The 25,093-nt window shown below is 47.8% G+C and overlaps 1 protein-coding gene across 1 annotated transcript in view; it reads left to right on the forward strand.

Annotated features, from left to right (window-relative positions):
* The window catches only part of LOC144480449 (meiotic recombination protein REC114-like), a 67,173-nt gene that overhangs the window by 22,308 nt on the left and 19,772 nt on the right, over positions 1–25,093 (forward strand). The window lies entirely within an intron of this gene.

Genomic DNA, 25,093 nt, shown 5'->3' on the forward strand with positions numbered 1-25,093 from the left:
GTGAGGCCGAGTTTGGAGTATTGTGTACAGTTTTGGTCACCTAGTTACAGGAAGGATGTAAATAAGATTGAAAGAGTGCAGAGAAGGTTCACAAGGATGTTGCCGGGACTTGAGAAGCTGAGTTACAGAGAGAGATTGATTAGGTTGGGACTTTATTCCCTGGAGCGTAGAAGATTGAGGGGAGATTTGATAGAGGTGTATAAGATTTTGATGGGTATAGATAGAGTGAATGCAAGCAGGCTTTTTCCGCTGAGGCTAGGGGAGAAAAAAACCAGAGGGCATGGGTTAAGGGTGAAAGGAGAAAAGTTTAAAGGGAATATTAGGGGGGGCTTCTTCTCGCAGAGAGTGGTGGGAGTGCGGAATGAGCTGCCGGATAAAGTGGTAAATGCGGGGTCACTTTTAACATTTAAGAAAAACTTGGACGGGTTCATGGATGAGAGGGGTGTGGAGGGATATGGTCCAAGTGCAGGTCAGTGGGACTAGGCATAAAATGGTTCGGCACAGACAAGAAGGGCCAAAAGGCCTGTTTCTGAGCTGTAATTTTCTATGGTTCTATGGTTCACTTTGGGTAAATATGGGTTAACTAAGGAAAGCCAGCATGGATCTGTTGAGGACAAATCATGCTTAACTAACTTGTCTGAATTTGTTGGTGAGGGTAATGCTGCAGATGTGGTGTACATGGACTTCCAAAAGGCATTTACAAGGTGCCACACATCAGACGGTGGCCCAGTGTTTAGCACTGCTGCCTCACAGCGCCAGGGACCCGGGTTCAGTTCCAGCCTTGGGTCACTATCTGTATGGAGTCATAGAGTTAAAAGAGTCCTACAGTGCAGAAAGAGGCCATTTGGCCCATTGCGTTTGCACCGACCATAATCCCACCCCGGCCCTATCCCCATAACCCCATGCATTTACCTTGGTAGTTCCCCTGACGCTAAGGGACAATTTAGCATGGCCAATCCAGCACATTTTCCCCATGTCTGCGTGGGTTTCCTCTGGGTGCTCCAGTTTCCTCCCACTATCCAAAGATGTTCAGGATAGGTGGACTGGCCATGCTAAATTGTCCCTTAGTGTCAGGGGGATTAGCAAGGTGAATATGTGGGCTTACGGGAATAGGGTCTGAGTGGGTTTGTGGTCGGTGCAGGCTCGATGGGCCGAATGGCCTTCTTCTGCACTGTGGGATTCTATGATTTTTTTTAATGAGCAAATTACAGCTCATGGTATGAAAGGGACAACAGTAACATGGATATGGAATCGGCCAATTGACGGGAAACAAGAGTGTGGAGGTGAATGGTTGTGTTTCAGATTGGAGGAAGTGTTATAGTGGAGTTCTCCGGGAATCAGTGTTAGGAGCTCTATGTTACCTGATGAATATTCGTGACCTAGATCGTGGTGCACAATTTCAAAATTTGCTGATCGTACAAAATTTGGAAGTATGAGGCTGGCGTTAGAACTTCATAGAACATAGGTTGGTGGGATGGGTGGACAAGTAGCAGATGAAATTCAACGAAGGGTACAATTCTAATGGCGGTGCAACACCAGTGGGCCCTGTATGTATATGTGGGCGGCACACACAGACAGTGACCCGAGGCCGGAATTGAACTCTGGTCCCTGGCACTGTGAGGCAGCAGTGCTAACCACCATGCTGCCCTAATTCTAAATAGTTTACTGAATTAATTGCTTGCATGTCTTCACTGTTGAACAAACCGGTTCTTTTTTTTTCCCCCCCAAGAGGAAAATCTTGTTAATTAAATGAAAACAAATAACTGTTCATTAACGGCAAAATTTGAGTGTTGCAACGACAGAATTCAGACCCTGGCATGCAATCCTGACGTTTCGAGTTTATTTATTGGTATCAAATGTAGGCTTACATTAACACTGCAATGAAGTTACTGTGAAAATTTGATTTGATTTGATTTATTATTGTCACATGTATTAACATACAGTGAAAAAGTACTTTTTCTTGTGCGCTGTGCAGACAAAACATACCGTTCATAGAGAAGGAAATGAGAGAGTGCAGAATGTAGTGTCATAGCTAGGATGTAGAGAAAGATCAACCTAATGAGAGGTAAGTCCATTCAAAAGTCTGACAGCAGCAGGGAAGAAGAGGCCTTGGAAAATCCCCTCGTGGCCGCACTCCAGCGCCTGTTCCGGTACACTGAGGGAGAATTTAGCACGGCCAATGCAGCACATCTTTTGGACGGTGGGAGGAAACGGGAGGAAACCCACGCAGACACGGGGAGAACGTGCAAACTCCACACAGACAGTGACCCAAGCCGGGAATCGAACCCTGGTCTCCGGAGCTGTGAGGCAGCAGTGCTAACCACTGTGCCGCATGATATTTCTTCCTATTTGATTTGAAAATAACTAGCCAGAAGACCCAATGAATTTACATTCTCATACTTAGGAGATTGAAGGGTTTGGATATTTATTTTTTTCCCCTGTTTATCTCTTGGAGAATGCTATTTTTAAATACGTGCTATTTAAGCTTAGCTGTGTGTTTTAAGTTACTGACTGGGCTTCCGAGAGTCTTTCGGCATGCTGCAACTTGAGAAATTTTGTTCGACTTTCGGGCAGTAATGATCTAGGTCTTTCAGCGTTTGTCTGTTTTGGATAATGCTGTCTTAATGCTCATAAAAAATGCTTTTAAAGTTGTTACACGCTTCCTTAAACAAACAGGTTTGCTAAAATATGACATCTTGACTTTCATTGCTGTTTTGTGCCCTTCACTGCCAGAGAACCATGTGCACATTTACATCAGTCAAGTGCCTCTTTTCCTTATGATGGAGCTGTACGTTTTGAATAATTTCAACTGATTACCAATTGTAAAACATTGCGCAGCAGAATGTTGGGGCATAAATAACCTAACTATACATGCATATCTACAATGCCAACCCCTCGGAAGTGCTTTTACACCAACTGCCCTTGCTGAATGCTCTATGCCAGACCCCTGAGGCCAGATTTCCATGGCCCTGTTTGGGCCAGTATGGAGACCGGGGGGGGAAGTGGGTCTGGAAAATGTTAGCGAGGCCGTGCGACTGGATATCACACCTCCTTTTCCACCTTCGATATTCCTGAGGGCGTGGAGATGGAAACACAGAGTTCTGAACCCGCCTCGGCCCCGTAACCAGGTCATTTAAAGGTATGAAGGGCTTATTAAATGCAAGCATTTTGTATCTTACCAGAATTGGTTGAATCAAACCAGCTACAGCCAGGTAAGGATCACGTTGGGGCAAGTCATGGAGGCGAGAAAAGTTTTAAAAGTTGTGTTGAAGCTTTTCATCAAGCCTTTGAAGTTAATGTTGCTGCAATCCCTCACAGCCAGTACGTTGCCAGCTCAGAGGTTGTCACTCTCCTGCCATTGCCTGAGCATTGGAGTAGTGGACAAGGATGTTTGAACTCCATTGGATCACCAAGAAGAGTTCAGCTGGAAGTGGGTGCTGCAACTTCAGAACTTGAGGCTATTGGCGATGAGGAGCAGGAGTGGGTGCCGTGCATTTGGAGGCCAGAGGAGAGGGAGACATGATCCTGAGCACAGGGAGAGGTGGTGGTTTAGATGACTTGAGACCCTTGTCGAAGGTGACAGCCACTATCTAGACCAATGGTGCCATTGGCAGTGCAGATCTCTGTGGCATTTAGACTGGTCCATCACCCAGGTGACAGATACCTCCTTCATTGAAGCTGTGAAACACATTCAGATTCACAACCGATGGGGTTACAGGCTCAAAGAACACTAAGTTTGGTGCCTGCACGAGTCTCTGTCATTGTGGTGAGTCTGCTGTACTCTCCAATAACACGGCCCTCCAGAGCGGAGTGGACCTTGAGGATGCTGAGGCCTTGGAAGGGACAGCTGATTGAGAGAGGAACAAGAAGGAAAAAGAACTTGAATTGGAGGCAGAGGGAGATGACGATGAATGGGCAGGTGCTCCTGCCACATGATAAGGTGGAGGAGGAGGACATGGGTGACAGGCTTCTGGCTCCCATGTGCCATCTTGCTTCCCTGTGTTGCAGTGGCAGGCACAGTGGTTAGCACTGTTGCCTCCCAACGCCAGGGCCCCGAGTTCAATTCCAACCTGTCTGTGTGGAGTTTGCGCGTTCTCCCCGTGTCTGCGTGGGTTTCCTCCGGTGCTCCGGTTTCCTCCCTCAGTCTCAAAGATGTGCGGGCTAGCTTGATTGGCCATGGGAAATTGATCCTTGAGGTCAAGGGGATTAGCCGGGCAAATACATGGGGTTACGGGGTGGGATTGTCGGTGCAGGCTTGATGGGCTGAATGGCCTTCTCCTACACTGGAGGGATTGTACGATTAAGGCAACCAGCAGCCGCAGTGACAGCTGCTGTGGGTGTTTGAACCTACCTCACCATTCCTACCCTAATTAGCTTTAATTGAAGTGCAGGTCCTCTGGTTTCCTCCCACAGTCCAAAGATGTGCGGGTTGGGTGGATTGGCCGTGCTAAAATTGACCCTGGTGTCAGTGGATTGGCAGGGTGAATAAGTGGGGTTGCGGGAGTGGGGCGTGGGTGGAATTGTGGTCGGTGCAGGCTAGATGGGCCGAATGGACTCCTTCACTGGAGAGATTCTATGTCCTTTTCCCCCCTCTTTCTTCACAGCATGCCTTTAAAATTTAATTGAGAAACAAAATCTCAGCATGAAGTGTTCAGTTTGTTGTGGGGTCTCGGAGGAAAGAAGGGAATGAGCTCCTTGGAATACTCATCCCCAGAAAGCTGTGGATGCGTCGTCATTGAATATATTCAAGACCAGCAACCAATAGATAGGGAAATTTAGGGATTTTGATATCGTGTCGAAGGTAGGGTTAATGCAAATGATCAGTCCTAATCTTATTGAAGGGCAGAACCAGCTGGAAGGGCAACATGGCTCATACCAGCTGCAATTTCTTATATTCTTAGAAGAGGGGGCGGCACAATGGTTAGCGTTGCTACTTCAGCGCCAGGGACCCGGGTTCTATTCCTGGCTTGTGTCACTGTCTGTGTGGAGTTTGCACGTTCTCCCCATGTCTGCGTGGGTTTCCTCTGGGTGCTCCGGTTTCCCCCCACAGTCCGAAAGACATGCTGGTTAGGTGCATTGGCCGTGCTAAATTCTCCCTCAGTGTACCCGAACAGTCGCCGGAGTGCGGCGACTAAGGGATTTCCAAAGTACCTTCATTGCAGTGTTAATGTGAGCCTACGCATGACAAATAAATTTAGAAAAAAGAATGCACCTTAATAAAACTGCAAATGAATAAGTTTAAAAGGTGTTTTTTTTTTTAAAAGATGCTTTCTCACTATTGCGGTTTCGCTATGATTTACTGTTTCCTTTGAGAAAGTTAACACGTTCCAGTAAACGTAAAACTACTCTTGAATTATGCTAAGTTGATAGTGTGATGTGGGGCAGGAAAAATCCAGCAAAGCAATGAATTTACATCAATGTTCTTTAATAATTCATTGGGTAGGTATCATGATGGGAAAATTCAGTGTCATTTTAATAGTTCACTAACCGGTTTCTTTTCTAATTTATGTGAAATTATAAAGCTTTCTATTTTAATTGCTATATCCATAACTTAAAGATATCAAAGAATTGAATTAAAGTATCTCAGTGATCTGTTTTAATGAATGTCTTTATTTAATGAAAATGCATTTCCATCAGAAAAAAAGATTATCCAATTTTTACTGATGAACTTGCTGCAGTGTACAGCGCAGAGGTAGGACTTATCACCTCAACCGGTCGAATGTTTATGCTCCTCTCGAGTCTTGATTTGATTTGATTTATTATTGTCACGTATTAGAATACAGTTAAAAGTATTGTTTCTTGTGCGCTATACAGACAAGGCATACCGTTCATAGAGAAGGAAAGGAGAAAGTGCAGAATGTAATGTTACAGTCATAGCTAGGGTGTAGAGAAGGATCAACTTAGTGCGAGGTAGGTCCATTCAAAAGTCTGACGGCAGCAGGGAAGAAGCTGTTCTTGAGTCGGTTGGTACGTGACCTCAGACTTTTGTATCTTTTTCCCAACGGAAGAAGGTGGAAGGGAGAATGTCCAGGTGCGTGGGGTCCTTGATTATGCTGGCTGCTTTGCCGAGGCAGCGGGAAGTGTAGACAGAGTCGATGGATGGGAGGCTGGTTTGCGTGATGGATTGGGCTACATTCATGACCCTTTGTAGTTTCTTGCAGTCTTGGGCAGAGCAGGAGCCATACCAAGCTGTGATACAACCAGCAAGGATGCTTTCTATGGTGCATCTGTAAAAGTTGGTGAGAGTTGTAGCGGACATGCCAAATTTCCTTCGTCTTCTCGTACTTCTCTTCATCTTGCCCTGTCAGCATTTCCTTCTATCCCGTTCTCCTTCATCCTTTTTTCTGTATTTTCTTTCATGGAACGTGGGTGTCACTGGCTAGACCAGCATTTTTTTGTCAATCCCTAATTGCTCTTGTGAAGGTGGTGGTGAGCTGCTGTCTTGAGCCACTGTAGTCCATGCAGTGTGGATACACCCTCAGTGCTGTTCGGAAGGGTGTTCCAGGACTATGACCCAGCGACATTGAAAGAACGGCGATATAGTTCCAACTAAGGATGGTGTGATCTGTTTATCTGCTGCCTTGTCTGGATGAGGTAGGCTCAATTGAGACATTCAAGAAGACATTCGATGATTAAATAAGTTTCTGTTTATTTATTAGTGTCACAAGTAGGCTGACATTAACACTGCAATGTAGTTACTGTGAAAATCCCTCCGTAGAAAGAATGCAGATGCGGGCTGAATGGCCTTCTGCACTGTAACAATTCTATGATCTCATTTCCCCATGATGGATATGTGGAAGCAATGTATTTTGTGTTTCGTGTACTAAAGTCAGCCTGTCAGCATAGACAATGGCTAGAATTCTCGAGCCCTTCATTTTTTTTTGAACCCCTACAGTGCAGAATGAGGCCATTCGGCCCATCGAGTCTGCACCAACCACAATCCCACCCAGGCCCTATTCCCGCAACCCTACCCTGCTAATCCCCCTGGCACTCAGGTCAATTTAGCACGGCCAATCAACCTAACCTGCACATCTTTGGACAATAGGAGCACCCGGAGGAAACCCACGCAGACACGGGGAGAATGTGCAAACTCCACACGGACAGTGACCCATGCCGGAAATCGAACCCGGGTCCCTGGCGCTGTGAGGCAGCGATGCTAACCACTGTGCCACCGTGGCGTGTTCATGCCCCACCCGCTGCTGCCTGAGAGGGCGGAGGATTTGGTGCTCAGCTAAATCTTGCTGCAGTGGGATGGGGGAATCCTACTGGCGTGAATGGCCGGAAAATCCACCCACTATTAGCAGTTGTTTTTGAAGTCAGACAGATGTGAGATGAGTGGAAAAATTGGCACGATGCTTTAGAATCTGAAAACCAAGCCATTGAGAAATTCAACCGTAGCAGAACATCAACTTGAGGCTTTGAAAAACTGAAAGCAAAGCAGAAATTGCAGAAACACTCTGTATCTATGGAGCAGGCAAACCAGGTGTGGACCTTACAACCTTTATATTTTCTTAAAAGCAAAAATACTGCAGATGCTGGAATCTGAAACGAAAACAGAAAATGCTACAAAATCTCAGCAGGTCTGACAGCATCTATGGGGAGAGAATAGAGCCAACGTTTCGAGACTAGATAACCCTTCGTCAGGAAGGATCGTCTAGACTTGAAATGTTTCCTCTAAACCCCCCCCCCCCCCCCCCCCCCCCCCCACCTCTGCCGGTACTTTTTTAAAGTTTATTTATTAGTGTCACAAGTAAGGCTTGCATTAACACGACAGTGAAGTTACTGTGAAATTCCCCTAGTCGTCACAATCCCGTGCCTGTTCAGGTCAATGCACCTAACCAGCACATCTTTCAGAATGTGGGAGGAAACCGGAGCTCCCAGACGAAACCCACGCAGACACGGGCATTCAGAAGGCATTTGATAAAGTGCCACATCACAGGCTTTTGCAGAAAATGAAAGCTCATGGTGCAGGAGGTAGCATATTCGTAGAATCCTACAGTGCAGAAGGAGGCCATGCGGTCCATCGAGTCTGCACCGCAATCCCACCCAGGCCCGATCTCCATAACCCCATGCATTTACCCTAGCTCATCCCCCTGACACTAAGGGGCAATTTATCATGGCCAATCCACCTAACCCGCACATCTTTGGACTGTGGGAGGAAACCAGAGCACCCGGAGGAAACCCACGCAGACACGGGGAGAATGTGCAAACTCCACACGGACAGTGACCCATGCCGGGAATCAAACCCGGCACAGGTAAGGTTATATAAGGCATTGGTGAGGCCGAATTTGGAGTATTGTGTACAGTTTTGGTCACCTAGTTACAGGAAGGATGTAAATAAGATTGAAAGAGTGCAGAGAAGGTTCACAAGGATGTTGTCGGGACTTCCTCGACCTGAGGCCGGGAATCGAACCCAGGTCCCTGGAGCTGTGAAGCAGCAGTGCTAACCACTGTGCTACCGTGCCGCCCACAAAAACTGCCAAGAGTGGTCACTAGATAGCAATCAGCAGACAAAATCCCGAGTGCTCCCCTCTGCCTTGCTTGGGAGGGTTGACAATCCTAATGCCACTCCGGCTGAGACCAGGCAGCTCAACACAATTCCCACACAGGGTCAAAATTGGGGTATGCCTTAACATACAATCCCTACAGTGCAGAAGGAAGCCATTCGGCCCATCGAGCCTGCACTGACTACAATCCCACCCAGACTATATCCCCGCAACCCCACGCATTTACCCTGCTAATCCCCCTAACCCACATATCTTGGGACCCTCAGGGTCAATTTAGCATGGCTGATCCACTTATGTTTTCTAGTCAATGGTAATCCTCAGTATATAGATGGAGGCCGATTTAGTGACACTTAGCGCCATTGAATGTCAGGAGAAGGTTGTTGGACTCGTTGCCAATGATACCGTTGCGGGGGTTTCGGAGACATTTGACAATAGTGTACCTCACTCCTCGTAACTGACACCCAGGGCGGAATTTTCCCGTCCCGCCCGCCACATGAATTGTAGCGGGCGGGACACGGACGACGCAAAGGTCCATTGACCTCGGGCAGGATTTTCCAGCCTCGGGGCGAGCGTGGCCGGAAAATCCTGTCCTCTTCGAGCTATAGCAACGAAGCCTGCCGACCACGAGGGGCTCACAAACCTCCCGAATTAAAAACATACAATTATGCCCTTGGCTTAACTACAAGCAATTAACATCTGCCAATCAAAGGTGTATATTTATTCAGAAATTATATATCACTCACAACTAATAATTGGGTTTACATAATGTATACCTTATGAGTGTAGTTATCCAATTACAATTTGTGCACGTCTACTTAATTATAATATCAGGCACGTGTTTTCTCTACATATCTACTAACTTCGAGACATGAGAATGATAGATACACCAGTGGTGTACCAAACTGCCTTTGTCTATTTATTCCTTGTTTTTAGTGGACATCCGCAAGTTGCAGCTGCATAGTGGTCAATAAAGTTTTTTGTATGCATACTGTGTGACTACAGCCTACTTGTAATTAACAATTTCATGGTCCTTGACTGTTATTTGGAGGCCTCCTGTTGCTGAGGTTTCTCAGAGCTTTCCCTGTCTTTGAGAATTTAGCAGCTCCTGTGATTTTTAACCCTGTATGATCTTTAACCCTTTCGATACTCAATCTGAAAATGAACAAAAAAAGATTAATTTGGTATCACGAGCTTTCGGAGTGCAGCGCTCCGAAAGCTCGTGATACCAAATTAACCTGTTGGACTTTAACCAGGTGTTCCGAGACTTCTTACTGTGCCCACACCAGTCCAATGCCGGCATCTCCGACATCAAAAAAAGATTGTCATTGAGTCGACCAAAACCTTTGGTTGGGAGATTGATTTAATCATAGAATCCCTACAGTGCAGAAGAAGGCCATTCGGCCCATCGACCCTGTGCTGACAATCCCACCCAGACCCTATCCCCGTAACCCCACATATTTACCTTACTAAGCTCCCTGACACTAACGGACAATTTACCACAGCCAATCAACTTAACCTGCATGTCTTTGGAGTGTGGGTGGAAACCGGAGCACCCGGAGGAAACCCACGCAGACACGGGGAGAACGTGCAGACTCCACGCAGACAGTGACCCAAGCTGGGAATCGAACCCGGGTCCCTGGTGTTGTGAGGCAGCAGTGCTAACCACTGTGCCACTCTGCCGCCCGCATTGTTAAAGGAGGAGAGAGGCGGAGAGGTATAGAGAGGGAATTCCAGAGCACATCTCTCATAATTATCTTGTCTGGCCTATATGTGACTCCAGGGCCCCCCAGCAATGTGGTTGACTCTTAAATGTCCTCTGAACTAATTCAACTCGCCACTCAGTTCAAGGGCAGCTAGACATGTTGGGAGCCTCATTCTCGGGGAAAAAATAATGTTCTGGCCACCAGTACTTTAAGGGTTTTTTGGGAAATAAAGTTGCTGAATTGCTACCGGCAGTGGGGGAAATGGTGTCAGCAAAGAGACACGACTTACCAAACTGGGTGGCATGGTGGCACAGTGGTTAGCACTGCTGCCTCACAGCGCCAGGGATCCGGGTTTGATTCCTGGCTTGGGTCACTGTCTGTGTGGGTTTGCACGCTCTCTCCTGTGTCTGCATGGGTTCCCTCCGGGTGCTCAGGTTTCCTCCCACAGTCCAAAGATTTGCAGGTTAGGTGCATTGGCCATGCTAAATTGACCCTGAGGGTCCCAAGATATGTAGGTTAGGGGGATTAGCAGGGTAAATGCGTGCGGTTGCGGGGAAATAGTCTGGGTGGGATTGTAGTCAGTGCAGGCTCGATGGGCCGAATGGCTTCCTTCTGCACTGTAGGGATTGTATGTTAAGGCATACCCCAATTTTGACCCTGTGTGGGAATTGTGTTGAGCTGCCTGGTCTCAGCCGGAGTGGCATTAGGATTGTCAACCCTCCCAAGCTAGGCAGAGGGGAGCACTCGGGATTTTGTCTGCTGATTGATATCTCGTGACCACTCTTGGCAGTTTTTGTGGGCGGCACGGTAGCACAGTGGTTAGCACTGCTGCTTCACAGCTCCAGGGACCTGGGTTCGATTCCCGGCCTCAGGTCACTGTCTGTGTGGAGTTTGCACATTCTCCTCGTGTCTGCATGGGTTTCCTCCGGGTGCTCCGGTTTCCTCCCACACTCCAAAGATGTGCGGGTTAGGTTGATTGGCCATGCTAAAAAAAAAATTTCCCTTAGTGTCCTGAGATGCGTAGGTTAGAGGGATTAGTGGGTGGATATGGGGGTAGAGCCTGGGTGGGATGGTGGTCGGTGCAGACTCGATGGGCCGAATGGCCTCTTTCTGTACTGTAGGGTTTCTATGATTTCTTTCTATGATTTCACTGTATACGGATGAAGCTGGATATATTTTGGATTAGGTTCTATCGACGGGCGGCACGGTGGCACAGTGGTTAGCACTGCTGCCTCACAGCGCCAGGGACCCGGGCTCGATTCCCGGCCTCAGGTCACTGTCTGTGTGGAGTCTGCACATTCTCCCCGTGTCTGCGTGGGTTTCCTCTGGGTGCTCCGGTTTCCTCCCACAGTCCAAAGATGTGCGGGTTAGGTGGATTGGCCGTGCTAAATTGAACCTAATGTCAGGGGGATTAGCAGGGTAAATATGTGGGGTTACGGGAATAGAGCCCGGGTGGGATTGTGGTCGGTGAAGACTTGATGGGCCAAATGGCCTCTTCCTGCACTGTCGAGATTCTGTGACAGGACTGCCATGGTCAGGGAGGTTGGCCATTGTCTTAGGCATAAAGCATGGTGAAGCTCCCATGGAACCGTATCCCGGCAGGGAATTGATATTTTCATGGAGGAAGGTGGAAAAACAGGAAATATAAGAATGAGAAAATAGTTTAAAATCTAGTTGGAAGCGCATAATATATTTAGAGACACTGAATGAAATGTATTTTGGACTCACACAGTATCTGCTACGTTGTTCGTCCAGCAGGTCTTAATTCTGAGAGAAATTTGCAAGTTGGAAGTAACTTTACCCAAGTAAATAGTGTGAAATTTTTATCAACTACCTTTCGTAGGTAGGGCCATGGCAGCTTTCTGATGTGAGATCTGTAGATGCTTTATAATTTAAAAAAAAGCATGGCTGACTGTATTTTATATAGAGAGCAGTCCTTTGTTGTGACACACTGCTACCTCTAATAAGAATTATGTCGACTTTTGGAAACAAACCAGAATGAGCATCGCCACAGCACCATTAAAACAAAACAAACTTTTAATATGATGAGGGCATCGCAGAGATGTCTGGATTTGTGTGTCTCTCATGCCCCCTTCTGTCCACTAATGCAATCTGTAACACCAGCCATCTTACTGTGCAGAGGCAGAATGATTCAAGGCAGGGGACCCCCCGAGTCTCTCATCCCGACGCGCACATTTTTTGGCGTGTCAGGTTGGGAGAATCGACTGTCGGACATTTGGTGGGATTCGTGTTCGCGACGCATGCGTGTCTCCCACAGCCGGTGAGCAGGCACGGTCGGGACCCCGTTGGAAACTGGCGGGAAGAGAGGAAAGTCGTTTAAATCTGTTTTAAATATATGTTGAATCTCATTATCGGGCCCAGCATGGAATTCTCCACGCCCGATAGCACCTCCGCCTGGGGTATTTCGCTCCGGCAGGGTTTAGAGTAACTCCCACCTGCTGGGGAGACCCCGCTGGTGTGAAGGGGGTCACCAGGGGATCGGGTGGTGGGGTGGTGCCTCTGGGCATGAGCATCTTAGCAGTGCCAGCCTGTTCCCCGGCACTGCCCAAGGGGCAAGTGCCCATGCCCCATGGGCTACCTTGGCACTGCCCACTGGGCATCGGGTTGTGCCTGAGGGGGGGGGGTGCAGAGCCTATTGTGGGCAGGGTTGAGGGGTGATTGTGGGAAGGGGGTCCCACTGCCACTCTGCATTGGGATCGGTCAGGGCTAGAGGAAGGCCAGCGATCGGGGTGGAATGGGGGGTGTGGTCTGCTGGGAAGGGGGGGGCTGCCTCCTGGGGCAGTGGGGTCTGCCTCCCAGGTGGGGTGTCCTTGGGGGTGTTGGGGGAGTCTGCCAGGTTTGGGAAATTGTCACTGCTGGGGGGAGGGGCAGCACTGCGGGGGTCCCGGGCTGGCCAGCGATCAAGCTGACCAGCAAACCAGAGGGTGACAGTGCGGGGCCACTGTGCATGCGCAGAGTTTCGGAACTGTCGAACTCTGGTGCGAATAGGCTCCGTCCCCCTGGGTTTTTAATGAGATTGACGAGTGGGCCCTCTGCATTGCACAGAGTGCGGAGATTCGAGTCTGAACTCCCACTGAAAGAAACAACCGTGATTTACACCAGTTTTCTCTCCAGTTCAGCACTTCAGGAGAATCGGGCCCAGGGTTTCTCAAATTTTTCCAACTGCGGAACCCTTTTGACCTTCCAGGAGTGCTGAAAGAGGGTCCTGAGCTGGCCAGCAAACCGGAGGCTGACAGTGCCAGGGACCACTGCGCATGCGCAGAGCTCCAGAACTGTCAGACTCCAGTGTGAACAGGCCCTGCCCCTGAATTTTTAATGATATTCATGATTGTGACCTCTACATTGCACAGAGTGCGGGAGATTCGAGTCTGAACTCCCACTGAAAAAACAAACGTGATTTACACCAGTTTTCCCGCGAATTCAGCACTTAGAATTTTTTTGGGAGAATCGGGCCCAGGGTTTATCAAACTTCCAGAAGTGCTGAACGAGCCCTTGAGAAACATTCTCATTGAGTTGAAGGGTCAAACCACAAAAAATGATTGTTTTTATGCAATAGGTACAACCCTAATTTATTGAATGTCCTTGGGTCTTACCTTTTTATCATTCTTAATGGGAGGATTGTTGCTCCTCCTTTGACTGAATGGGAAGAGTGCTCCTGGAATCCTGGACTCTCACACACACTCACCCTCTCTCACACACACTCACCCTCTCTCACACACATTCACCCCCTTTCACACACACACATCCTCTCTCTCACACACACTCATCCTCTCTCTCACACACACTCATCCTCTCTCTCACACACACTCATCCTCTCTCTCACACACACTCATCCTCTCTCTCACACACACTCATCCTCTCTCTCACACACTCATCCTCTCTCTCACACACACTCATCCTCTCTCTCACACACACTCATCCTCTCTCTCACACACACTCATCCTCTCTCTCACATACACTCATCCTCTCTCTCACACAGTCATCCTCTCTCTCACACGCACTCGTCCGCTCTCTTACACACACTCATCCTCTCTCTTACACACACTCATCCTCTCTCTTACACACACTCATCCTCTCTCTCATTCACACTCATCATTTCACACTCTCTCATCCTCTCTCTCACACACTCATCCTCTCTCTCACACACTCATCCTCTCTCTCTCACACATTCATCCTCTCTCACACACACTCATCCTCTCTCTTACACACACTCATCCTCTCTCTTACACACACTCATCCTCTCTCTCACACACACTCATCCTCTCTCTTACACACACGCATCCTCTCTCGCACACACACTCATCCTCTCTCTTACACACACTCATCCTCTCTCTTACACACACTCATCCTCTCTCTCACACACACTCATCCTCTCTCTCACATGCACTCATCCTCTCTCTCTCACACTCATCCTCTCACACACACTCATCCTCTCTCTCACACACTCATCCTCTCTCTCACACACTCATCCTCTCTCTCACACACTCATCCTCTCTCTCTCACACTCATCCTCTCTCTCTCACACTCATCCTCTCTCTCACACACTCATCCTCTCTCACACACTCATCCTCTCTCTCTCACACACTCATCCTCTCTCTCACATACACTCATCCTCTCTCACTCACACTCATCCTCTCTCTCACATACACTCATCCTCTCTCACTCACACTCATCCTCTCTCACACACACTCATCCTCTCTCTCACACACTCATCCTCTCTCTCACACACTCATCCTCTCTCTCACACACTCATCCTCTCTCTCACACACTCATCCTCTCTCTCTCACACATTCATCCTCTCTCACACATACTCATCCTCTCTCTCACACACTCATCCTCTCTCACACACACTCATCCTCTCTCACACACGCTCATGCTCTCTCACACACTCATCCTCTCTCACTCACACTCATCCTCTCTCACACACGCTCATGCTCTCACACACACTCATCCTCTCTCACACATGTAGCCATGTCCCATTCCCCTAGAACTTGTGCTTGCTCACCGACATTGGCTCCTGGTCAGCAAATTTGATTTGATTTGATTTGATTTATTATTTTCGCATGTATTAGTATACAGTGAAAAGTATTGTTTCTTGCGCGCTATACGGACACCGTTCATAGAGAATGAAATGAGAGAGTACAGAATGTAGCACTACAGTCATAGCTAGGGTGTAGAGAAAGGTCAACTTAATGCAAAGTAGGTCCATTGAATAGTCAGATGGCATCAGGAAAGAAGCTTTTCCTGAGTCGGTTGGTACGTGACCTCAGACTTTTGCATCTCTTTCCCGACAGAAGAAGGTGGAAGAGAGAATGTCCGGGGTCCACGGGGTCCTTAATTATGCCGACTGCTTTGCCAAGGCAGCGGGAAGTGTAGACAGAGTCAATGGATGGGAGGATGGTTTGCGTGATGGATTGGGCTCCATTCACGACCTTTTGTAGTTTCTTGCGGTCTTGGGCAGAGCAGGAGCCATACCAAGCTGTGATACAACCAGAGAGAATGCTTTCTATGGTGCAACTGTAAAAGTTGGTGAGAGTCGTAACCAAATTTCCTGAGAAAGTAGAGGTGTTGGTGGGCTTTCTTAACTATAATGTCGGTATGGGGGGATCAGGACAAGTTGTTGGTGATCTGGACACCTAAAAACTTGGAGCTTTCGACTATTTCTACTCTACTTCGCTCCCGTTGATGTGGACAGGGGCATGTTCTCCTTTAAGCTTCCTGAAGTCGATGACAATTGCCTTTGTTTTGTTGACATTGAGGGAGAGATTATTGTTGCTGCACCAGTTCACCAGATTCTCTATCTCATTCCTGTACTCTGACTCATCATTGTTTGAGATCTGACCCACTACGATGGAGTCATCAGCAAAAGTCTTGATGTTCAAATTTGCATCTTAAGTCTCTGTGGCCTTGCCCCTCCCTATCTCTGTAACTTCCTCCAACTCACTCGCTCTGTGATATCTGTGTCCCAAGAATCATAGAATCCATAATCATAAAATCCTACAGTGCAGAAGGAGGCAATTCAGCCCATCGAGTCTGCACCAGCCACTATCCCACCCAGGCTCTATCCCCGTAACCCCATGCATTTATCCTAGCTAGTCCCCCTGACATTAAGGAGCAATTTAGCATGGCCAATCAACCTAACCCACACATCTTTCGAGTGTGGGAGGAAACCGGAGCACCCGGAGGAAACCCACGCAGACACGGGGAGAACATGCAAACTCCACACAGACAGTGACCCAAGCCGGGAATCGAACACAGGTCCCTGGCGTTGTGAGGCAGCAGTGCTAACCACTGTGCCACCGTGCAGCCCCAAAGTGCAGAAGGAGGCCATTCGGCCCATCAAGTCTGCGCCGGCTCTCTGACAGCGCATCATACCCAGGCCCGCCCTACAGCCTATCCCCGCATCACCTAATATACACATCTTGGAACATTAACCTGCACATCTTTGGAGTGTGGCAGGAAACCGGAGCACCCAGTGGAAACCCACACAGACACGGGCACCAGAACCCTACCGCCTCGCCCGCCACTAAATTGGAGCGGGCAAGGGGCCAACAATGGAAAAGCCGTTGACTTCAGACCGGAACTTACGGTCTCGCTTGAGCGAGGCCATAAAATCCCGCCTCGGGAGAACATACAAACTCCACACAGACAGTCACCCAAGGCTAGAATCGAACCCAGGTCCCTGGTGCTATGAGGCAATGATGCCAACCTCTGTGCCGCCGTGCCACCCATGTCCCTCTGTGGCCTCTTGCGCATTCCCATTCATAATTTCTCCACCATTGGTGAATGTGACCTCAGTTGTTTGGGTCCCAAACTCCGGATTTCCCTCCCCACGTCTCTCACTTCCTCGCTTTCCTCCTTTAAGGTTACTCTTAAAACCTACCTCTCTGACAAAGCTTTTGGTCACCTGACCTAGTGGCTGGAATTTTATCATCCCGCCCACCACGGGAATCGGAGCGGGCGAGGGGCGGGCAGTGGGAAAGGTCCGTTGACCTCGGGTGGGATTTTACGGTTTCGGGACGAGGGAGGTTGTAAATTCCCGCCTTGTGTGGCTTGGCGTCAGCACTTTGTCCTAGAATGCTCCCACAAAGTACTTTGGTACGTTTCATTATGTTAGAGATGCTGTATAAATACAAGTTCAGAAAAGTCCAAAGATGTGCGGGTTAGGTTGATTGGCCATCTTAAATTGACCTTAGTTTTGGGGGGGTGGGGGATTAGCAAGGTGCAGTCTTGATGGGCCGAGTGGCCTCCTTCTGTACTGTAGGGGGTCTATGAAATTCTGGAAGTGCTGAGCAGCATCTGTGAAGAGAGAAAGAGTTAATGTTTCCGCTTTGAAGTTCAGAAGAAAGGCCCTTGACCCGAAATATTAACTCTTGCTTTTCTCTCTCCACAGATGCTGCCAGATCTGTGGCATCTCCAGCACTCTCCGTTTTAACTCCTGATTTCCAACTTCTGCAGTATTTTGCTTTCGATATAAATGCAAGTTGTTGATCATTATCAAGAACTGTGCCACTGGGCGAGGGCGGCACGGCAGCACAGTGGTTAGCACTGCTGCCTCACAGGGCCAGGGACCTGGGTTCGATTCCCGGCTTGGGTCACTGTCTGTGCGGAGTCTGCACCTTCTCCCCGTGTCTGCGTGGGTTTCTTCCGGGTGCTCTGGTTTCCTCCCACAGCCCAAAGAAGTGCGGGTTAGGTTGATTGGCAATGCTAAGATTGCTCCTTAGTGTCAGGGGGATCAGGAGGATAAATACGTAGGGTTGCGGGGATAGGGACTGGGTGGGATTGTTGTCGATGCAGATTCAGTGCAGGGCCGAATGGCCTCCTTCTGCACTGTAGGTAATCTATGATTCTATCACATTGCTGCTTATAGGAGCTTAGTGTGCACAAATTGGCTGTTGTGGTTCCCACATTACCATGTGGCTAAAGGTCTTAATTGGCCATAAAGCTCTTTGGGATGTCCTGAAGTCATTAAAGGTACTACGTAAATGCAAGTCTTTCTTTTCAGCAGCATTTTTTTCCAGCTGGATGAACTCAAATCGCCTCCCCTATCTGTAATTATCCTGTCATCTTTGATAAATTACTATGCTGGGCAATTAAAGATATCCAGTGAGCTCTTGGTTGAAATTATTCAAATACATCGTTCAAAGGAGGGAATAACATTACAAATGTAAATTAACCTGACTTGTTATTCTGAGTATGAGAGTTCTGTAATAACAGAAAATTTCGAAATACGCATTACAATAGGAGGGGAAGAAATAATGGCGGCCATTGCCATGTTTCCGTGGTGATGGCGAGCCTTTGATTTTTGTTAAAACAGAATGCTATAATCAGACCTCAGATCCAAGCATTTTCTTTTAGCATGAAAACAGACTATGACTGAAGTGTCACGGTGGCACAGTGGTTAGCACTGCTGCCTCGCAGCGCCAGGGACCCGGGTTCGATTCCCAGCTTGGGTCACTGTCTGTGCGGAGTCTGCACGTTCTCCCCGTGTCTGTGTGGGTTTTCTCTGGTTTCCTCTCACAGTCTGAAAGACGTGCTGGTTTGGTGCATTGACGCGAACAGGAGCCGGACTGTGGCGACGAGGGGAATTTCGCAATAACTTCATTGCAGTGTTAATGTAAGCCTTACTTGTGACTAATAAATAAACTTTTACTTTAAAATGTAAGAACGTAGCAGGGTTCCTAAGAGATAAGAAACATAAAGCCTGGGAATCAGTCCAATCAACTCCTGCTGCTGAGGGGATTTGATTTGATTTATTATTGTCACATGTATTGGGATACAGTGAAAAGTATTGTTTCTTGCGCGCTATACAGACAAAGCATACCGTTCATAGAGAAGGAAAGGAGAGAGTGCAGAATGTAGGGTGTAGAGAAAGATCAACTTAATGCAAGGTCGGTCCATTCAAAAATCTGATGGTAGCAGGGAAGAAGCTGTTCTTGAGTCGGTTGGTACATGACCTCAGACTTTTGTAATTTTTCCCAATGGAAGAAGGTGGAAGAGAGAATGTCTGGGGTGCGTGGGGTCCTTGATTGTGTTGGCTGTGTTTCTGAGGCAGCGGGAAGTGTAGACGGAGTCAATGGATGGGAGACTGGTTTGCGTGATGGACTGGGCTTCGTTCACAGCCCTTTGTGGTTTCTTGCGGTCTTGGGCAGAGCTGGAGCCATACCAAGCTGTGATACATCTGGAAAGGATGCTTTCTATGGAACATCTGTAGAGGTTGGTGAGAGTCGTAGTGGACATGCCAAATTTCCTTAGTCTCCTGAGAGAGTAGAAGCGTTGGTGGGCTTTCTTAACTATAGTGTCGGCATGGGGGTACCAGGACAGGTTGTTGGTGATCTGGACACCTAAAAACTTGAAGCTCCGTTCCCATGAATCCTCTCAAACTGTAATTGAGAATGGTGAACTTGCACATTGCAGAGTTGGCACATGCGTGGTGCGTGCGTGCTTTCTGCATGGGAATGACACTGGAGTTCACCATTCTAAACAGCGGATGTGTGAAGTTTTGGGGCTGCGAACCACGAGAACCGCATGTGGGTAAACAAATTTGCAATGGAGGAGTGTCACGAATGCTGGGTGTTGACTGTAATTAGTATCTGGCGAAATATAGGGTGGGATTTTCCGGGCCGCATGCGGCCCAAGACCGGAAATTCCCATCCGAGCTCACTGGACCTTTAAATGGTCCGCCAAATTTTCTGTCTCGCCTGCCACGATTCCTGCGGCAGGCGGGACAGGAAATTTCCAGCCATAATGCTGGTAGTGGTAGCAAAGGTTTGCACCGATCGTGAGGCGATGGCCTCGTGGTATTATCGCTCGACTATTTGTCTAGAGACTCAGCTAATGCCCTGGGGACCCGGGTTCAAATCCCGCCACAACTGATGCTGGAATTTGAATTCAATAAAAAAATAAATCTGGAATTAAGAATCTACTGATGACCATGGAACCATTGTCGGAAAAACCCATCTGGTTCACTCATGGCCTTCAGGGAAGGAAATCTGCTGTCCTTGCCCGGTCTGGCCTACATGTGACTCCAGAGCCACAGCAACTGCCCTTGGGCAACTAGGGATGGACAATAAATGCTGGCCCAGCCAGCGGCGCTCACGTAACATGAATGCATAAAAGAACTACGCAATACCCCCTGCCCCCAAAGGATGGTCAGTTGACTGGGTAGACGGATGATAACTACTTATGCTTTCCAGACGAGGAAGTTTGCATGTTTTTGTTCATCCAAGCTCTGCAAAGTAGTATGTGCAGCGCTTTTAAAATTATTCATCAGTAAGAAATAATGGCATGCTTTGCATATTCATCAAATCTTGCATAATAATAAGCGAAACTGTGCACATCACTTCGATAATCTGTATTCATATCTGTGTGCCACGCTTGAAGTAAATAAATGAATTAGTCTTTCTCTGATCAGTCTAGCAGGAGTGAAAGAACGAATTCATGCACAACATGTCAGTTAATGAAAGTGTTGTTTCACTGGGCGACATGGTGGCATAGTGGTTAGCACTGCTACCTCACAGCGCCAGGGACCCGGGTTCGATTCCCGGCTCGGCTCCCTGTCTGTGGAGTTTGCATGTTCTCCCCCGTGTCTGCGTGGGTTTCCTCCGGGTGCTCTGGTTTCCTCCCGGTTTCCTCCCACACTCTGAAAGATGTGTGGGTTAGATTGATTGGCCGTGCTAAATTGCCCTTTAGTGTCAGAGGGACTAGCTAGCGTAAATATATGGGGTTAATTGATGGGGGGGAGGATGCAGGGGTAAGGGGAATTACAAAATTAATGGTAGAGGAGAGGGTGCAAGTGAATGAAGGCGGTAATTTAGATAAGGGAGTAGAGGGAGAGGGTGTTCGCGACTCATCAAAGCGGGTCCAGATAAAAGCTGGAATAAGGACACTTTGCCTGAATGCACGAAGCATTCGGAACAAGGTGAATGAGTTGATGGTGCAAATCAGCACAAGTGGGTACGATCTAGTGGCCATTACAGAAACGTGGCTGAAAGGTGACCAGGACTGGGAGATGAATATCCAGGGGTATCAGGCGTTTAGGAAGAATAGACAGGAAGGAAAAGGTGGTGGGGTCGCACTATTAATAAGAGATAATATCAGGGTAGTACTGAGGGATGACATAGGCTCTGAGGAACAAAACGTGGAATCATTATGGGTAGAGATGAGGAATAGTAGAGGGAGAAAGACACTAGTAGGTGTGGTATATAGGCCCCCAAATAATAATGTTGAGGTAGGGAGGGCGGTAAACAAGCAGATAAGGGATGCGTGTAAAAACGGAACGGCAATAATCATGGGGGACTTCAACATGCACATTGACTGGCAGACTCAAGTCGGTAAGGGTGGAATGGAGGAAGAGTTCTTAGAATGCTGTCGGGATAGTTTCCTTGAACAGCATGTTACGGAACCGACGAGGAAACGAGCTATTTTGGATCTGGTATTGTGTAACGAGGTAGGTAGAATTAAGGATCTTATTGTGAAGGACCCTCTTGGGTCTAGTGACCACAATATGGTCGAATTTCTGATTCAGATGGAAGAGGAGAAAGTTTGGTCTCAAACCAGTGTCCTCTGTTTGAACAGAGGGAAATATGATAGGATGAGGGATGAATTGGCTAAGGTAGACTGGGAGAGCAGGCTGGCAGGTAGGATAGCTGAGGAACAGTGGAGGATTTTTAAGGAGATCCTTTTCAGTTCTCAGCAAAAATATATTCCAGCAAAAAACAAGGATTGTAAGAAAAGGGAGAACCAGCCGTGGATAACGAAGGAAATAAAGGAGAGTATTAAAATAAAAACAGCTGCGTACAGAGTGGCCAAAAATAGTGGAGAAACAAGTGATTGGGAAAAATTTAAGAAACAACAAAGAGAGACTAAGAAAGCGATAAAGAAAGGAAGGATAGACTATGAAGCTAGGCTAGCAATTAATATAAAAAATGATAGTAAAAGTTTTTATAAATATATAAAAAGGAATAGAGTGGCTAGAGTGAATGTTGGACCCTTGGAGGACGAGAGGGGGGAGTTAATAGTGGGAACTGAGGATATGGCTGAGTCTTTAAATAAGTTTTTTGTGTCGGTCTTCACGGTGGAGGACACAAATAGTTTGCCAAATATTAACGATAGAGGGTTGGCAGCAGGAGAAATACTTAATACGATTAATGTTACCAGAGAGGCAGTGCTGGGTAGACTAATGGGACTGAAGGTGGACAAGTCCCCGGGTCCGGATGGAATGCATCCCAGGGTATTGAAAGAAATGTCAGAGGTAATAGTGGATGCGTTAGTGATTATTTATCAAAACTCGTTGCATTCTGGGGTAGTGCCGGTTGATTGGAAAACGGCTAATGTTACGCCGCTGTTTAAAAAAGGAAGGAGACAAAAGGCGGGTAACTATAGGCCGGTCAGCTTAACGTCTGTAGTAGGGAAAATGCTGGAATCCATTATTAAAGAGGAGATAGCAGGGCATCTGGATAGAAATGGTTCGATCAATCAGACGCAGCATGGATTCATGAGGGGAAAGTCGTGCTTGACGAACATGTTGGATTTTTATGAAGATGTGACTAGGGCGGTTGATGGAGGAGAACCGGTGGATGCGGTGTTTTTGGATTTCCAAAAGGCGTTTGATAAGGTGCCCCATAAAAGGCTGCTGAAGAAGATTAGGGCACACGGAGTTGGGGGTAGTGTGTTAAAGTGGATTGGGGACTGGCCATCCGACAGGAAGCAAAGAGTCGGAATAAATGGGTGTTTTTCCGGTTGGAGGAAGGTAACTAGTGGCGTGCCGCAGGGATCGGTACTCGGGCCGCAACTGTTTACCATTTATATAGATGATCTGGAGGAGAGGACGGAGTGTAGGGTAACGAAGTTTGCAGACGACACAAAGATAAGTGGAAAAGTGAATCGTGTGGAGGACGGAGAAGATCTGCAGAGAGATTTGGACAGGCTGAGTGAGTGGGCGAGGATATGGCAAATGGAGTATAACGTTGATAAATGCGAGGTTATACACTTTGGAGGAAATAATAACAAATGGGATTACTATCTCAATGGAAACAAATTAAAACATGCTACCGTGCAAAGGGACCTGGGGGTCCTTGTGCATGAGACGCAAAAGCCCAGTCTGCAGGTACAACAGGTGATCAAGAAGGCAAATGGGATGTTGGCCTATATTGCGAGGGGGATAGAATATAAAAGCAGGGATGTCTTGATGCACCTGTACAGGGCATTGGTGAGGCCGCAGCTGGAATACTGTGTGCAGTATTGGTCCCCTTATATGAGGAAGGATATATTGGCATTGGAGGGAGTGCAGAGAAGGTTCACCAGGTTGATACCGGAGATGAGGGGTTTGGATTATGAGGAGAGGCTGAGGAGATTGGGTTTGTACTCGTTGGAGTTTAGAAGGATGAGGGGGGATCTTATGGAGACTTATAAGATAATGCGGGGGCTGGACAGGGTGGAGGCGGAGAGATTCTTTCCACTTAGTAAGGAAGTTAAAACTAGAGGACACAGCCTCAAAATAAAGGGGGGTCGGTTTAAGACAGAGTTGAGGAGGAACTTCTTCTCCCAGAGGGTGGTGAATCTCTGGAATTCTCTGCCCACTGAGGTGGTGGAGGCTACCTCGCTGAATATGTTTAAAGCGCGGATGGATGGATTCCTGATCGGTAAGGGAATTAAGGGTTATGGGGATCAGGCGGGTAAGTGGTACTGATCCACGTCAGATCAGCCATGATCTTATTGAATGGCGGGGCAGGCTCGAGGGGCTAGATGGCCTACTCCTGCTCCTATTTCTTATGTTCTTATGTTCTTATGTTATGGGAATCGGGGCTGGGTGGGATTGTGGTCGGTGCAGACCCGATGGGCTGAATGGCCTCCTTTTGCGCTGTAGGGTCCTATGATTCTATAATGTATTTCGTACAGCACTTCACAACTTTTTTTTATTCATTCATGGGATGTGGGTGTCACTGCCAACATTTATTATCCTTGGGAAGGCGATGGAGCTGTATAAAACACTTGATAGGCCGCAGCTAGAGTAGTGTGTGCAGTTCTGGCCGCCACACTATGGAAGAGATGTGATTTCACGAGCTCGGGTGCTGAGGACATTCACCAGGATGTTGCCTGGGCGTTTCAGCTAGGGAGAGAGGCTGGTTAGGCTGGAGTTGTTTACCTTAGAGCAGAGAAGGCTGAGGGGGGACCTGATTGAGATGTACAAAATTATGAGGAACAGAGATAGGAAGAAACTTTTCCCCTTAATAAAATAAAAAGTAAAGTTTATTTATTAGTCACAAGCAAGGCTTACATTGACACTGCAATGAAGTCATTGTGAAATTCCCCTAGTCGCCACACTTCAGGTGCCTGTTCGGGTCAATGCACCCTAACCAGCACGTCTTTCAGGCTCTGAGAGGAAACCGGAGCACCCGGAGGAAACCCACGCAGACACGGGGAGAACGCACAAACTCCACACAGACAGTGACCCAAGCCGGGAATTGAACCTGGGTCCCTGGTGCTGTGAGGCAGCAATGATAACCACTGTGCCACCGTGCTGCGCTGATGCTTAAGTTTTAAAGTTTATTTATCAGTGTCACAAGTAGGCTTACATTAACACTGCAATGAAGTTACTGTGAAATTCCCCTCGTCGCCACACTCCGGCGCCTGTTCGGGTCAATGCACCCTAACCAGCACGTCTTTCAGATGTTAGAGGGATCAATACCAGGGAACATAGATTTAAGGTCAGGGGCAGGAGATTTAGAGGGGATTTGAGGAAAACCTTTTTCACCCAGAGGGTGATGGCAAAATGGAACTCACCACCTGAAAGGGTGGTAGGGGCAGGAACCCTCACAAGGTGAGCACTGAAAACATCATAGCTTCCAAGGCTACGGACCA

Source organism: Mustelus asterias, chromosome 29 (assembly GCF_964213995.1).
Source record: "Mustelus asterias chromosome 29, sMusAst1.hap1.1, whole genome shotgun sequence".
Taxonomy (NCBI): Eukaryota; Metazoa; Chordata; class Chondrichthyes; order Carcharhiniformes; family Triakidae; genus Mustelus; species Mustelus asterias.